The sequence below is a fragment of the Mirounga angustirostris genome, unplaced genomic scaffold, assembly GCF_029215605.1.
Source record: "Mirounga angustirostris isolate CCGP_5_RB_7025 unplaced genomic scaffold, mMirAng1.0.hap1 SCAF_1, whole genome shotgun sequence".
Lineage (NCBI taxonomy): Eukaryota > Metazoa > Chordata > Mammalia > Carnivora > Phocidae > Mirounga > Mirounga angustirostris.
In genome coordinates, this window is record NW_026991709.1 from 202,538,688 (window position 1) to 202,553,251 (window position 14,564).

At 53.2% G+C, this 14,564-nt stretch overlaps 1 protein-coding gene across 5 annotated transcripts in view; it reads right to left on the reverse strand.

Annotated features, from left to right (window-relative positions):
• CRTC1 (CREB regulated transcription coactivator 1) overlaps positions 1-14,564 on the reverse strand; it is a 78,523-nt gene that overhangs the window by 63,196 nt on the left and 763 nt on the right. The gene's annotated exons all lie outside the window — the stretch shown is intronic.

Below are 14,564 nucleotides of genomic sequence, written 5' to 3' on the forward strand. Positions count from 1 at the left end.
ATAAATAAAATCTTAAAAAAAAAAAAAAAAGATGCTCAACGTCACTCATCATTTGGGAAATGCACATCAAAACACAATGAGAACCACCTCACAAGCACAAGGATATGATAAACACACACACCATAAAAGGAAAAGCGTTGGTGAGGCTGTGGAGAGACTGGAACCCTTGTGCGTTTCTGGTGGGAACATGAAATGGCACCACTGCAGTGGAAGAAGGCCCAGCGGTTCCTCAAGAAATTAACCAGCAATCCCACTTCTGCATATATGCCCCCAAAATGGAAGCAGGAATTCGTACACCCATGTTCACAGCACCATTATTCCAAAGAGCCAAAACGTGGAAGCAACCCAAGTGCCCACGGAAAGATGAATGGATCAATCAAATGTGATGCATACGTACAATGAAATATTCCACCCTGTAAAGAAATTCTGACACACACTACAACACAGACACGTACTACAACACTGAGGACGTTATGCTGAGGGAAATAAGCCAGTCACAAAAAGACAAATCCAATGAGTCCATTTATAGGAGTGGTCAAATTCACAGGGAATGAAAAGTGGAATAGTTGGCACCAGGAGCAGGGAAAAGACAGGATGCGGAGTTAGTGTTTAATGGGGACAGAGTTCCCTCCAAAGTTCTGGAAATGGAAGCACCCCAATGTGAATATGCTCAATGCCCATGAACCTTTTTTTTTTTTTTTTTTTAAGATTTGAGGGCGAGAGAGAGAGACAGTACACGTGCTTGAGCAGGGATGGTGGGCGGGAGGCAAAGGGAGAGGGAGAGAGAGAATCCCAAGCAGACTCTGAGCACAGAGCCCAACGCGGGGCTTGATCTCACAACCCTGAGATCATGACCTGAGCCAAAATCAGGAGCTGGACGCTTAACCGATTGAGCCACCCAGGCGGCCCGAATCACACATTTAAAAATGAGTAAGATGGTAAATTTTATGTACATTTTACCGCAATTTGAGGAAAGGAAAAATATAAAAAGAAAATTAGCACTGTGGGATTCCTGCCCAAAACACACCGCCTCAGCTCAATTGCAAGAAAACATCAGACAAAGCACCCTGAGCAACAGAAAGACTGAGCAGTTCTCCTCAAGGGCTTGAAGGTCACAGGTGACACAGAAACCCCGAGCAATGGTCGCGGGTTGGAGACCGAGAAGACATGACGACCAAACGTGACATGGGAGCCTGGATGGGATCCTGGGCTAGAGAAAAGTCACTGGGGGACGTCTGGAGGAAACCCAAACGCAGTCCTTAGCCTAGTCAGTAGAAGTGTGCCGACACTGCTGTCCTGGTTTGACCAGCCCACGCTGGTCACGTGACGTGTTCAAGGGCGGGGGTGAGGAGGTATGGACAGGGTCTGTACCCCTTGCTGAAATCTAAAACTATCTCAAAAGAAAAAGTGAATGGGGCGCTTGGGTGGCTCAGTCAGTTAAGCGGCTGCCTTCGGCTCAGGTCATGATCCCAGGGTCCTGGGATCGAGCCCCGCGTCGGGCTCCCTGCTCAACAGGGAGCCTGCTTCTCCCTCTGCTGCTCCCCCCATTCATGTGTGCTCATGCGCTCTCTCTCTCTCAAATAAATAAATAAAAATCTTTAAAAAAAAAAAAAAGAAAAAGAAAAAGTGAAGAGAAATGAATACACTCACTGCCCCCCCAAATGAAACCGAGCAAATTGTTCATAAGCCACGCTGTGGCATCCGTCACATGTCAAACCACAGCACATGGGTCCAAAGGGTAAGACCCTGCCCTCACAGCTGCCCCACAGGGCACCCTGATGCTGGCTAAGCACAGAGCCAAGCACTTGGGGTGGGCATGTCCTAAGCTGTACAACTCTACCGATGGGAAACTGAGGCACTGAGAAGTGCAGTCGTTTGAGGAAAGCCAGCAGAGGCAGGGCTTGAGCCAGAGGGAGCCACTTGGCCAGTCGCTGGGATGACAGGGCGGGGCCGTGGGCAGGTCCTTAGGGCACAAGTGGCGCCCAGCAGGGCCCTGCTATGGACCCTCAGGGCTCCTCCCTCTGCTGTTGCTGAGCCAGCGGTGAGGGAATTAGCATCTCCTTGCCACCTGCAGGCAAAGACTGAGGCTGCAGGGCCTACAAATCACTCCCGGGGCTGCGCATTGATTCCGTGATGATTTAATGAGCCGCTCCCGTCCTAATTACAGCTATCAAACCCCGCCTGCCTGGGAGGACAGAGGGACTGAGAAAGCTCTATGCTCACAGGTGCAGAAGGACCCGTGGAAGAGGGCCGCAGGAGCTTGTTTCTGCAGTTACTTGAGAACCACTGAGCTTACCAAGAAAGGCTTTTTAGCCAGGCTGGGAGTGGACACAGAGACCCCTCTGCGCGAGGTGCTCTGCCTCCCCCTGTCCCCAACTATCCGGCCCCCCAGCCCGAGGACTGGCTGGCCCTGCAGAGCCAGCCCCGGGCACTGTGCCTGGCTGGGCCGACACCTCCTCCCAGAGATTTCCAGGCAAGTGACCAGCTGGCATGCACCCACCCACCCTCTGCGCCCAGGTGAGCTGTATCAGATGCACAGAACAGAAGAAAGGGGAAGTGCTTTGGGTTTTGTTTTCAAGTTTCATCAAAGTTTTGAAACATAGTTTCCTTTTTTTTATTATTTAAACAAGCAAAAGGTGTGGCAGAGAGCTCCCTTGCAAGCCCAGCAGGCAGGGAAGGCGGCCTGCAAAAGTTCTCAGGGGACTCCACCACTGGACAGTGGAGTCCTAGGCAGTGAGGAAGAGACCACAGAGCTCTGAGGCTGTAGCTGGGAATGGGTGCAGAGACTCCTCTGGATAGAACACCACACCCCAACTTTGGGGTGAAAACCCTGTGACCAAGTGGGGTATCCGGCTGGGACCACAGACAAAGCAAAATTTCACATATGAAATTAGGACTCCAGGTCTCGACTGCAAAAATGCCTTTCCTCGGTCCAGGAGCCACCAGAGCACAAAGTTGAAGCGATTTAATATAAACTCCCCCCATCACCTTCCTGGGGAATCAGATTCCTGATTCTTGAATGAAAGAACATCTCCCAAGTCACCAAGTCCTGGTCTGTAATGAATCCAACACCCATGATCTCGGGGGGGGGGGGGGTACTGGGAAGGGAAGGAGACCCCTGCCCCAGCCCCCTCTCAGGTCCCTGCAACCACCCATACGGCAGCCAGAGGGATCTTTGCTAAACCAACATCTCGTATCACAGTCCTGCTTAAAACCTTCCCAGAGTCAGGGCGCCTGGGTGGCTCAGTCGTTAAGCGTCTGCCTTTGGCTCAGGTCATGATCCCCAGGATCCTGGGATCGAGCCCCGCATCAGGCTCCCTGCTCCACGGGAAGCCTGCTTCTCCCTCTCCCACCCAGTGAGAGAGAGTGAGAGTGAGAGAGAGAGAGAAGCAGGGGGAGTGAGAGAGAGAAGCAGGCTTCCCGCGGAGCAGGGAGCCCAATGCGGGGCTCGATCCCACGACCCTGGGATCATGACCTGAGCCGAAGGCAGACGCTTAACGACTGAGCCACGCAGGTGCCCCTCAAATAAATAAAATCTTAAAAAAAACAAAAAAACAAAAAACCACCTTCCCAGAGCAACCCACTACCAGATCCTGACTACTGACCAGGGCCCACGAGCTATCATTCACTGAGCTCAGTCAGGTCAGGCTCTCCCCCATGACAAGCTTCGTGCTCTCCCCGACGAGTTTCGTGCTCTCCATCCCCATGGCTCATCCTCATCCCCTGGGCTCAGCTCAAACATCACATCCCCCAAAGGGTCCCCACCCCATTTCACTCTCTTAGAGCCATGACCTGAGGGCTGGGGACTAGCTGGCCACTGTTTCATGTGACTTGTTCTGCAAGGCATCCCCAGGACACAGCACCATGTAGGTGCTCAATAAATACTGAATGATGATCTCAGGGTCCTGGGATCGAGCCCCACGTCGGGCTCCCTGCTCAGCGGGGAGTCTGCTTCTCCCTCTGCCTCTCACTTGTGCACACGTGCACGTGCTCTCTCTCTCTCTCAAATAAATAAAATATTTTTTAAAAAGGGGGGGTGCGTGGGTGGCTCAGTTAGTTAAGCATCTGCCTTCAGCTCAGGTTATGATCCCAGGGTCCTGGGATCGAGCCCCACATTAGGCTCCCTGCTCAGCAGGGAGTCTGCTTCTCCTTCTGCCTCTCCCTCATGTGCGTGCTCTCTCTCAAATAAATAAAATCTTTAAAAATAAATAAATACTGACTGAAGGAACAGACTTTCCAGTCCAAACTGTGGCCACTGCAGGGAGACCTCACTGGGCAACCCTGATGTTCTTGCGCTCTGTCCCAGGGCACCACACTGCCCCAAGCCTGCTGGCCCCAAGCCCATATGGGTCTGCAGTCCACCTCATAACACACCATGCCTGGTTAATACTGAAACTTTCTCACTGAAGTTGTTCAGCCAAACTGAAGCTCTGGGAAGACCACCATGCTCCCCACCTGGCTCCATGGCCCCTCAGCGCCTCAGATGTGTTCCCAGATTGAGAATAGGAACACACATCACACTCCTGCTACATAAGGGAGGGAAGCCTGACTGTGTGGTGGGAAACTGGCCCTTTTAAAGGACACCTGCACCCAGGGAATTCCAGAATGAACTGGAGACAGGCCTGCCCTCAGGGAGGTCACAGTCCAGTGTCTGCTTAGCACCTGCTGAATGCCCAATATGTGCCTACTGAGTATCCGCTGAGTAAATCCCGTGTGCCTGCTGAATTCCTGCTGAACGCTTGCTGAATACACACTGTGTGCCTGCTGAATGCTTGCCAAGTACACACTGTATGCGGGCTAAATGCCTGCTGAATGGGAACTGTGTGCCCACCAGCAGTCCACATGTGCCTGCTGCCAAGTGCTGCCGAGCACCTGCTCAGTACACACAGTGTGCCTGCTGAACGCCTGCCATCGGAAGAGTGCCCACTGAGCGCCACCATGTGTTCACTGTGCACACACCTCCAGCATCTCAGCAGCAGCCACCACACAGTGAGCATCCATGTGCTGGCCCCATTCTGGATGTGCTACATGCGTTAACCTAAATCTGACCACAGTCCGGCCAGAGACCACTGTGACCCCTGCTTCACAGAGAGGGAGCGGAGCACAGAGAAAGCTCAGCCAGGCCTAAAATCACCCAGGAGGAAGCAAGGAGAAGCCCAGCAGCCGTGGCCCTGTACCAGGCACCAGGTGCTACAGAATCCCCCCACACTTTCTGCACTTCGTTTCCATTTGGCAAATAATAAATATTGACTCTCTCCACGTCCTTGGCCCATAAGGCAGGCCGTGGCTTCCTTGTTTGCGCACCTGGACCCCCATCCGGCCAGCAACACCACGGCCACACCCAGCCAGGGCAAGGCACCCACCTCTGCCCTGGGGTGGGGCTGGATGTGGTAGCAGGAGGCAGGGGAGGGGGTCAGAGACACCCCAGCCAGGACCAGGGAGCCATTCCATCTCACAAGCTCCAAGGCAAAGTGGGACTCTCCCACCCCCACCCCTTTCTCTCTGGTTCCCCCATCACAGCCAGGGAGCCTCCACCTTACCCTCCTTCCTCTCACCTCCTGATTAACTCTGTCATTATTACCCTCTAAATGTCCCAAATCAGCTCTCCCTTTGTCCCATGGCCCACCCCAAGCTGCTACATGCCCCCCACTTGCTGTGGGGCAAAAGGACACACATAGGAGGGGCCATGCCTGGGTGCACGCACCCATGGGAACAAACATAATGAATGTCTGGTTTGCAAAAAACCAGGGACAGCCTCCATGATCTTCAACAGATGGATATGAATTGAAGTTCGGCATACAACAGGGTCCTCTATGCCTACATTAAGAAAAACATGGGCCCTGGATTCAGACATAGGTTCAAACCCAACGCCCCCCCTTCCCCCCCCGCACAGAGAGCCAATCACCTCTCCCACCCGTTTCTCATCTGTGCAACAGAAGAAGCAGCAGGCTTCCTCGTGGGTTACTACAACAACCCACTGGGCATACACACATGGGCTCTACCAAGTCTGGCTCCTGCCACTCCCTGCATCTTCATGTCACTCATGCTGCCATCCTGCTGGAACCTTCCATGGCTCCCCATGGCCCACACGCAGGGTCTGGCCTAGGACCCTCCACCACCCGCCCCACCTCCCTCCCAGCTGCTCTGCCCATGCAGCCTATGCTCCTCCAGCACTGTGGCACACGGCTTCAGGAGCCTGGAAGGCTCTGCTCCACCCTGACCAGCTGGCAAACACCCAGAGCAGCATGAGAAGAGAGAAAACGTACAGGGGACTCAGGTCAAATCCCAGCTCACCTGTCCCTAATGCTGTGACACTCTCCAAGCCTCAGTCTCCCCCTCTATAAACCAAGGAGAATACCATCGGCTGCCCGGGGGTGTTACTACCTGTCACTAGGCTTCATGCTTGTAGCTCCTGGAACTGGGGCCTCCACCCGGCCCCTCTGCACCTGCACAGTCCCCGCACATCGAGGGCTGCAAGAGCAGGGCTGCTCAGCCTGAGCACCACAGACACCTGGGGCTGGATCATTCTCTGGGTTGGGGCTGTCCAGGGCACCGCAGGGTGCTGAGCAGCATCTCCAGACTCCACCCACCACATGCCAACAGCATCCTCCCAGCCCGAGTCATGACAACCAAAAATGTCCCCAATGTTGCTAAATGCCCCTAGAGACAGAACTGGCCAGAGTGAGCCCCCCGTGCCACTTGTCTCTGATGCTTCCCTGGCACTGCGCTCAGGCCAGTCTCTCCCCAGACTGGATCCCACCCCTGACATCAGCATGGCATTTTCCAGAGGGTCCCATTTAAAAAGAAATCACTAGCACAACAGTCTCTTAATCTTGACCCCCGAGGTACTTTTGCCTCGTCTCACAGAACAGCACCAGAGGGAGCCCCAGACCCCCGGGCTAAAATCAAAAGCCCCCAGCACAGAAAGCAGCAGAAAAGGGCTGACGTGTAGCCTTCCACAGTGCCTGCAATGGCCCAGCTCTGACCCAGAGAAATCGAATTAACCCCAACCAGGACCAGAAGGCCCACTGCAAAGACAAGAGTCACCTCGCACCATCCCCCAGGCCAGCTTTAGGAACAGTGACAGTGGAACACCTTTCTCAGCTCTATGGACCCACAAACACCACCGTGCCACCAACCGAGGGCTAGACAGCTAGTTCACACCCCTGACCAAGGCCGACCCTCTCCCTCTGCGTGGCACAGCCCTGGTGACCGCAGGGCACAGGACTCCCAGCAAGGCCTGCGTGGCCGGCTTCCCAGGTCCCCACTCAAATTCAGGCTCCCATCTGGATCTGCAGAAGCAGAATCTGGGAGGAGCCCAGAGGCTTCATCCTTTATCTCAGAAATGACAGAACCAGCGCCCACCATCTTCCCGACCTTCCCTGTCGCTCTAAGTCAGCAGGTCTCAAACTGCGGGCAAGACGCATTGTCCTGGGGCCCGCAAACCTTCTACAAAGCTCCAGATGGTAAATATTTTCGCCTCTGCAGGCCATGCGGTCTCTGTCAAAATGACTCAACTCTGCCATAGATAAGACATAAACGAACTGGATGGCCATGTTCTAATAAAACTTTATTTACAAAAACAAGCATAGCTCGCTGAACTCCGGATTAGCGGGTTAAGAAATCAATTTGGTGGGTCCCCACTAGCATTCTACATTAAACAGAAGGGAATGGATTTTATCAGTTTTCCCCCCATGGATGGGGGGCGCTGGACTCCTCGGAGAAAGTTGTTTTGACTTTATGTTTGTTGCTGGGTGCTGGGATGCCACGAAACACTAATTTCTAACCCCAGGTCAGTCAAGGAAGTGAGAAGGCATCTTCGGGACTAAGCCCTCAGTTCCCATGCCTGTCTCTCAGCCAGTGACAACCCCCACCCCCCCGGCCCAGCAAGTGTTTGCTTCAGCCCATTTTCATGTCGTGGGCACAGGCTCAGGAGAGGAGCTGCCATGAATATTGATTTGCTAGGCAGTAGCAGGTGGTCAGGGTGTGCAGAGGTGGGGCCCACCTGCTCTGAGGAATCCAGGAGGCCTTCCTGGACCTGTAGTGTGCATGGAACCAGGGGTGTCTGGGGCTGGGTGTGAGCTTTGGGAGGGGTTCTCTGCACAGGACCTCAGGCTGGTGGGGACACTCGACAGTCACCTATGGGAAGCATGCATGGAAAGGCTGGGAACAGGGCTGAGGCTCCCATGAAAAGCCTCCTCTCAAACGACAACTTAGAAGCTTGCTACTTAGAAGCTTGTCTCTTCCAGGCTGTGGAGGGTTGGAGCACCAGCCTGATCTAGGCAGTGACTTTCAGAGGGAGAAGAGCCATGGGTCACACACAAAGGGGCATGTGATGCACCCCACAGCCGCCACCTCTGTGACAACGGTAGTTACTGGCCAGAAGTATGTATGCCCGGGTCCAAGTCAAAGGAGGAACATGTGCTTAGCTGCAGAAACAATCACATCTCAGAGAAATCAAGGCCCAGGTGGGACCAACGTGCTCTGGCAAGCAACAGAAGGTTCCAGTCTGTGGTTTTAATTCCTTGTTTCAGACACCTTGTATGTGACTGTCTCGGGGCTGGGCACCAACTCTACCTCTTCCCAGCTAGGACACCACTCTGGGCCTCAGTTTCCCCATCTGTATGGTGGGGAAGACAACACCTCCTCTCTGAGGGGGGCTGAGCATCAAGAATCAGGGACTAAGTGAAGGCCACACGGTGCCAGGCAGGGATCAGGAACCAAGAGGGCAAACTTGACCCACTGCCTTAGAATAAACCCTCATCTCGCCCCCAGGCCTTGCTCCTACTATCATCCCTCTGGCTTATTCACCACTGGCTCAGGGCCAGCAATGGGGTGAGGGTCCCCAGTTCCGGACAATGGATGAAGGAAGGGTCCCCTCTAGTCCTCAACGGTAAAGGCCACACAACCTGTATGAGCCGGCCAGAGAAGGACAGATGTGTGCATCTGCAGACAACCCCTAGGCCCACTGTCCCGAGGTGGTTTCAACAAGGTACCCAGACTCTGCCTTAGCCTGGGGTGGCGGGGAGAGCGACCTGGGGCCACCGTCACAAAGGACCACAAACTGAGCAGTGTAAAACAAAAGGACTTTATTCTCTCTCAGTTCTGGAGACCAGACTTCTGAAATCCAGGTGTGGGCAGGGCCGCATTCCCTCCCGAGGTTCTAGGGGAGGATCTTTCTTGGTCTCTTCCAGCTTCTGGGGGCTCCAGGCATCCTTGGCTCATGGGAGCATCATGCCAGTCTCTGCCTCCGTCATCATCATCACGTGGCCTTCTCCCGCGTGCGGCTGTGTGTTCTCTTTTTACGAGAACACCAGTCACAAGATTTAGGACCACCCTAAATCCAGGATGATCTCATCTCGAGATCCTTACCCTAGTTTCATCTACAGAGACGTCTTTTCTAAATAAAGTCGCGGCCACGGGTTCTGGGGGTCAGGACATGGACAAATCTTTTTGGAGGCCCCTGTCCTACTCAACCCAGTCCTCAGTGTGCAGCTCACAACCTGGAGAGCGTGAGCCTGCCGGGCTTTCTGGGGGGCGGGAGACGGCTCGCTCCAGCCTCCCAAACAGAGCAGCTCGGGGAGCCCTGCGTGCGTGTGTGCGTGCGGAGGCTGCAGATGGCACTAGACACTTCAAGCAGCCGGCACAGAGGCAAACAGTGCTGAAGCCAGGACTGGGGCCAGGACTGGGGGCGGCCTTCACGCTCTGCGAACCCAAGCCACCGCTGCGCTAGGCCTGCCGCCCAGGGACCCGTTTTCCCCCAGCCTGTGCAGAGCCACCCCCGTAACAGGGGAGGGCCAGGAGAACACCCTCCTTCGGTGCAGCCATAACTGGCAGCCCTGGCTGGGCCACCACGGACTGCTTTGCTTTGTGTGGGGGCTTTTTCTGGCCCAGGTGCCGCTCCCTGGGATGCTTAGCCATCAGTCACACGCAGAGCCTGCTGTGTCCTGAGGCCCTGGCAGGCAGGTGACACACCCCATACTCCCTCCCCTCACTCCCCTACATGAGATCTACCTGCACATCCAGGCAGCTCTGCTGCCCAAGTATCACCCAAAGCCACTAATCCTGGTCACCACCACAGACACCTCCAGGCTCAAGCCACCACTCCCCGATCCCAAACCCAGGTGCCACAGCAACCTCTCACCATCTGCCTGCTTCTCCCCTCATCCCCTGGCCCGTTCAGCCCACAGTCATCTTTGTGAGACATGAAGAGTCCTCAAAGGTTAAACGGACAGTGACCCTATGACCTGGCACCTACCATGTGACCTCCGCTCCGTGGTATCCACTCAAGGGAGAAGAACTGCAGCCACACAAGCTCCTGGGTGCGAATATCCGTGGCAGTGATAGTCACAATGGCCCAAAGGTGAAAACAACCCAAACGTCCATTGATGGATGAATGGCTATATGGAACGTGGCAGGGCCACAAAATGCAGTATTATTCAGCCTTAAAAAGGAAATGACAGACATGCCCAACTGTGAATGTACTTATTGCCACGGAACTGTCCACTTAAAAATGGTGAAGGTGGCGAATTTTATGATCTATATATCTCACCACAAGTTATTTTTTTAATTTTTTTTTTTTTTAAGATTTTATTTATTTGCGAGAGAGAGAATGAGAGACAGAGAGCATGAGAGGGAGGAGGGTCAGAGGGAGAAGCAGACTCCCTGCCGAGCAGGGAGCCCAATGCAGGACTCGATCCCGGGACTCCAGGATCATGACCTGAGCTGAAGGCAGTTGCTTAACCAACTGAGCCACCCAGGCGCCCCTCACCACAAGTTTTTAAAAAGAATGAAACACTGACACACCCTCCAGTGTGGATGAACCTTGAAAACCTCGTGCCAAGTGAGAGAAGCCGGACACAAAAGGCCACGTGGTTCATGATTCCACGTATATAAAATGTCCAGAACAGACAAATCCATGGAGACAGAAAGCAGATGAGTGGGTGCCAGGGGCTGGGGGAGGGGGCATGGGGCTTCCTTTCACACTGATGGAAACGTCCCAAAGTTGACTGGTGATGGTTGCACAACTCTGTGAGCATGCTAAAAACCACTGAATGGTATATTTTAAGTGAGTAGATTTAATGTACTTGGAATTGTATCTCAATAAAGCAAAGGATCAAGACTTTCACCATCACAAACCTTCCCAGGGCCCCTCCCTCAGTGAAATCGAGGGCTCGCCAAGCCACGCCAACCTCACCTCGACTCTCGCTCTATGTGCCAGTCTGTCTTCTGATCTGTCCTCAACCTTGCCAAGCCTTTCCCACTTTAGGGCCTCTGTGCCTGCCTGTCCCTCACCTGAGGCACTCTTCCCCAGTAGGGGGGAGGGGGCTGCATCTCACTGTTGGGGTGTCAACTTCCCACTCTGGCCAGTCCCAGCAAGTCACTCTGTTCCTTCTCTCTGAGAACATCCATTTTGTTCATTTGCAGCAATTCTCTCCTGTCCCCCCTAAAGCCACAATGGCTCCCCAAAACCATGGCCCTCACATGCCCTGGATGCTGCTATTTCCCCAGCACCCAACATGGTCCCTGAACAGTCCCTGAAATGTGCTGCCCCAACCTTACAGGTCAAGATTCTGAGGCCCAGAGAGGTTAAGAGACCTGCCCAAAGTCACACAGCAGAGCACCATGGCCCTCCCTGCACCTCGGGCTCCCCCAACTCTGAGGATAAGAATGGAATACTCATGCACCGACCCTTCTACCCTGCGACTTGAAAGTGGTCTCCCCGACATCACACCTCATCCCCACACCCAACCTGGTCCTTAGGGCTCCTGCCCCTGGGTAAGGTCACAGCATGGATTTATGCATCAGGCTGAACGACTGCGGGCTTTCACATGGTAATGGCGTGCCTATCACCAAGGACTGTAGACTGACACTTGGGCATTCATGGGAAAGAGTAGGTACCAAAGCAGCCATATCCCCGTTTGCAGGTAAAAACTTTGGCATCTATCATAGGGGAAGACTGCAGCCACAGAAGGGCAGGAGGGGAGCCTGGGTTCGCTCACCTGCACCAGGCATTGCAGATTTGCCGCTCGTCACATGCAATAGCCCAAGAGGCTTGGAAAGAGCTTGCTCGTCCTGGTCCCAGGTATAGGAAAAGCCACCAGCCCGTCCAAGACGGCACACCATACAGGTGGGTGCAGAGCTTTGACCTCTATCTGACCAGGTGCAAAGCTTGTACCCCCACCCCCTCAACATTTCCTCCAACCTGAAGGGTTTTTAGCCTCAGCACTGCTGACTTTTGGGCCTGTGTCACTCTCTGTGGTGGGGGCCATCCATGAATCGTGAGGTGTTGAACAGCATCCCTATTCTGTACCCACTGGATGCCAGGAGCGCCCCTCTCCCCCAGACAAGACAACCAAAATGTCTCCAGACACTGCCTAATGTCTCTGCGGGACAGAATTGCCCTCCATACAAAACACTGCTGTCTCACAAGATCCAGTGTAAGTTCACCTCCGCCCAGGGCTCACGCCCAACTCCCAGTGTAAAGGAAGGCGAGAGAGGGAAGAAAGAGACAGAAAATGGTTACCAAGACCAAGAGAATGGCTGTCTGCATATCTTACAAATCTTTTCTAACTCTATCAATAGATGACATATAAGCAAATGTGCTCTGCATGTTCAATGGAGTATTACTTGGCCATTAAAAGCAACGAAGTTCTCTGATATATGCTACAATGTGGATGAACCTTGAAAATACGCTGAGTGAGAAGCCAGACACAAAAGGCCACAGGTTGTAGGATCCCATATATATGAAATGTCCAGAATAGGTAAATCCATAAAAACAGAAAGCAGATTGGTCGTTGCCAGGGGCTGAGGGAGGGAGGAATGGAGAGTGATTGCACATGGGGATGGGATTTCTTTCGAGAGTGATGAAAAGTGTTCTGGAATTAGACCCTGGTGATGGTTGCACAACTCTGTAAAATACGCTAAACACCACTAATTTTTACACTTTCAACAGGTGAATTATTCAGTACACAAACTATATGTCAATAAAGTTATTATTTTAATGAAATCTTTTTAAAAACAATAATACATTTCCAAATGCAATGCAGAAACCAGACATCCAGTCATGAAAACAGCCATCAACCTAGCATGACCCCCTTCTTCCCGTCACACTACATACACCTACTGCAATGAGACAAGATAAAGTGGACATTCTTGCCCTCAGAAACCCTGACTTATGGGGACACTCAAGGTGCTTGCTTGCTTTCATTCATTCATTCATTCATTCACCAACCATCTCTTCCTCTACATGCTAAGCAAAAACATGAGCTGCTGGAGCAGGAACAGACGGTACCTGGTCAATGGTGAGCACCCCATCAATATGTGCCAAACAAATGCACAAAAATGAAGATACACATTCTAGCCTACGTGGTCATGATCTCACAGAGAAACAGTAACTAATTAGAAAAGAGAATGACCTGAAAATTCCACCTAAAGAATCAGAGACTGAGGCTCTCGTCAAAGACGTATGTCTGCCTGGGACAGCCAGATCCGAGGCCAAATCCAGACACCAGCCATATGGGTCTCTGCAGCTCCCATGCAAACCCTCCTCAAGGCCTCAAGATGCAGGATGGGGGGGGGGGGGGGGTCCCGCCACTCTGCAGGAATGCAGCAGAGACTTACTGCCACCTGTGCAAAGCGTACTCTTCTCTTTGACCCACAAGGAAGGACTTGCTAGCCACACCTGACAAATGAGGATACAGAGGCCTAAGGAGCTTGGGACCTCAGTGCAGTCATGTGGCCAGAGAGGTGGGCCCAGGAGAAGAGCCAAGCCTCCAGCTCCTCTCAAGGCCCACAGTAGCTTCCCAGGTGAGGTTAGCAGGTAACCTGGCCTGCCCCTGCACACCAAACACAGCCAGCAACTTGAGGAAGAACTGTCCCTCCACCCTGGCCCTGAGAGGCCAGGAGTCATCTGTGGCCAGCTGTCCCTTGTCTCAGTGGGAGGAACACAACCTGGTCCCCACCATATGGGCTACATGGGGAGGGGGTAGCTGTCTCCACTCCAAGCTCCAGGACGGACCACAATCTGTCTTCCTGACCACCCTCAGGTCCCCACAGGAGAGGGCACCAAAACTTTCCTTCAGATAATCTGAAAGGGAGAAATACCTATCCCACCTCAAGTCTACAAATGAAGATACCTGTCCTTCCTCCAACACCCAGGGAGTGAAGGTACAGGTGACAAAGATGTAGAGACACCCATCCCTTCAGGTAGCAATGATGTGGGGACAGCTGTTCCCCTTAGGTCACAATGATGTGGAGGCACTTTTCCCGCACCAGGTACGAACGATGTGGGAACATCTATCCCCCCCCTCCCCAGGTAACAATGATGCTTGCAAGCAGCGCCCAGTTCATACACCTCACAGTATCATCCTGTCTTCCCTAGGTAGCAGTGATATGGAAGCATCTGACCCCCTCAGGTAGCAAGGATGTAGGGACACCTGTTCCTCCTCAAGTAACAATGATGTGGTGGCACCTACTCCCTCCAGGTAGTAATGATGTAGAGGCCACTGTCCCCTCCAAATAATAATGAAATAGTGACACCTATCCCCACCTCCAAGTAGCAA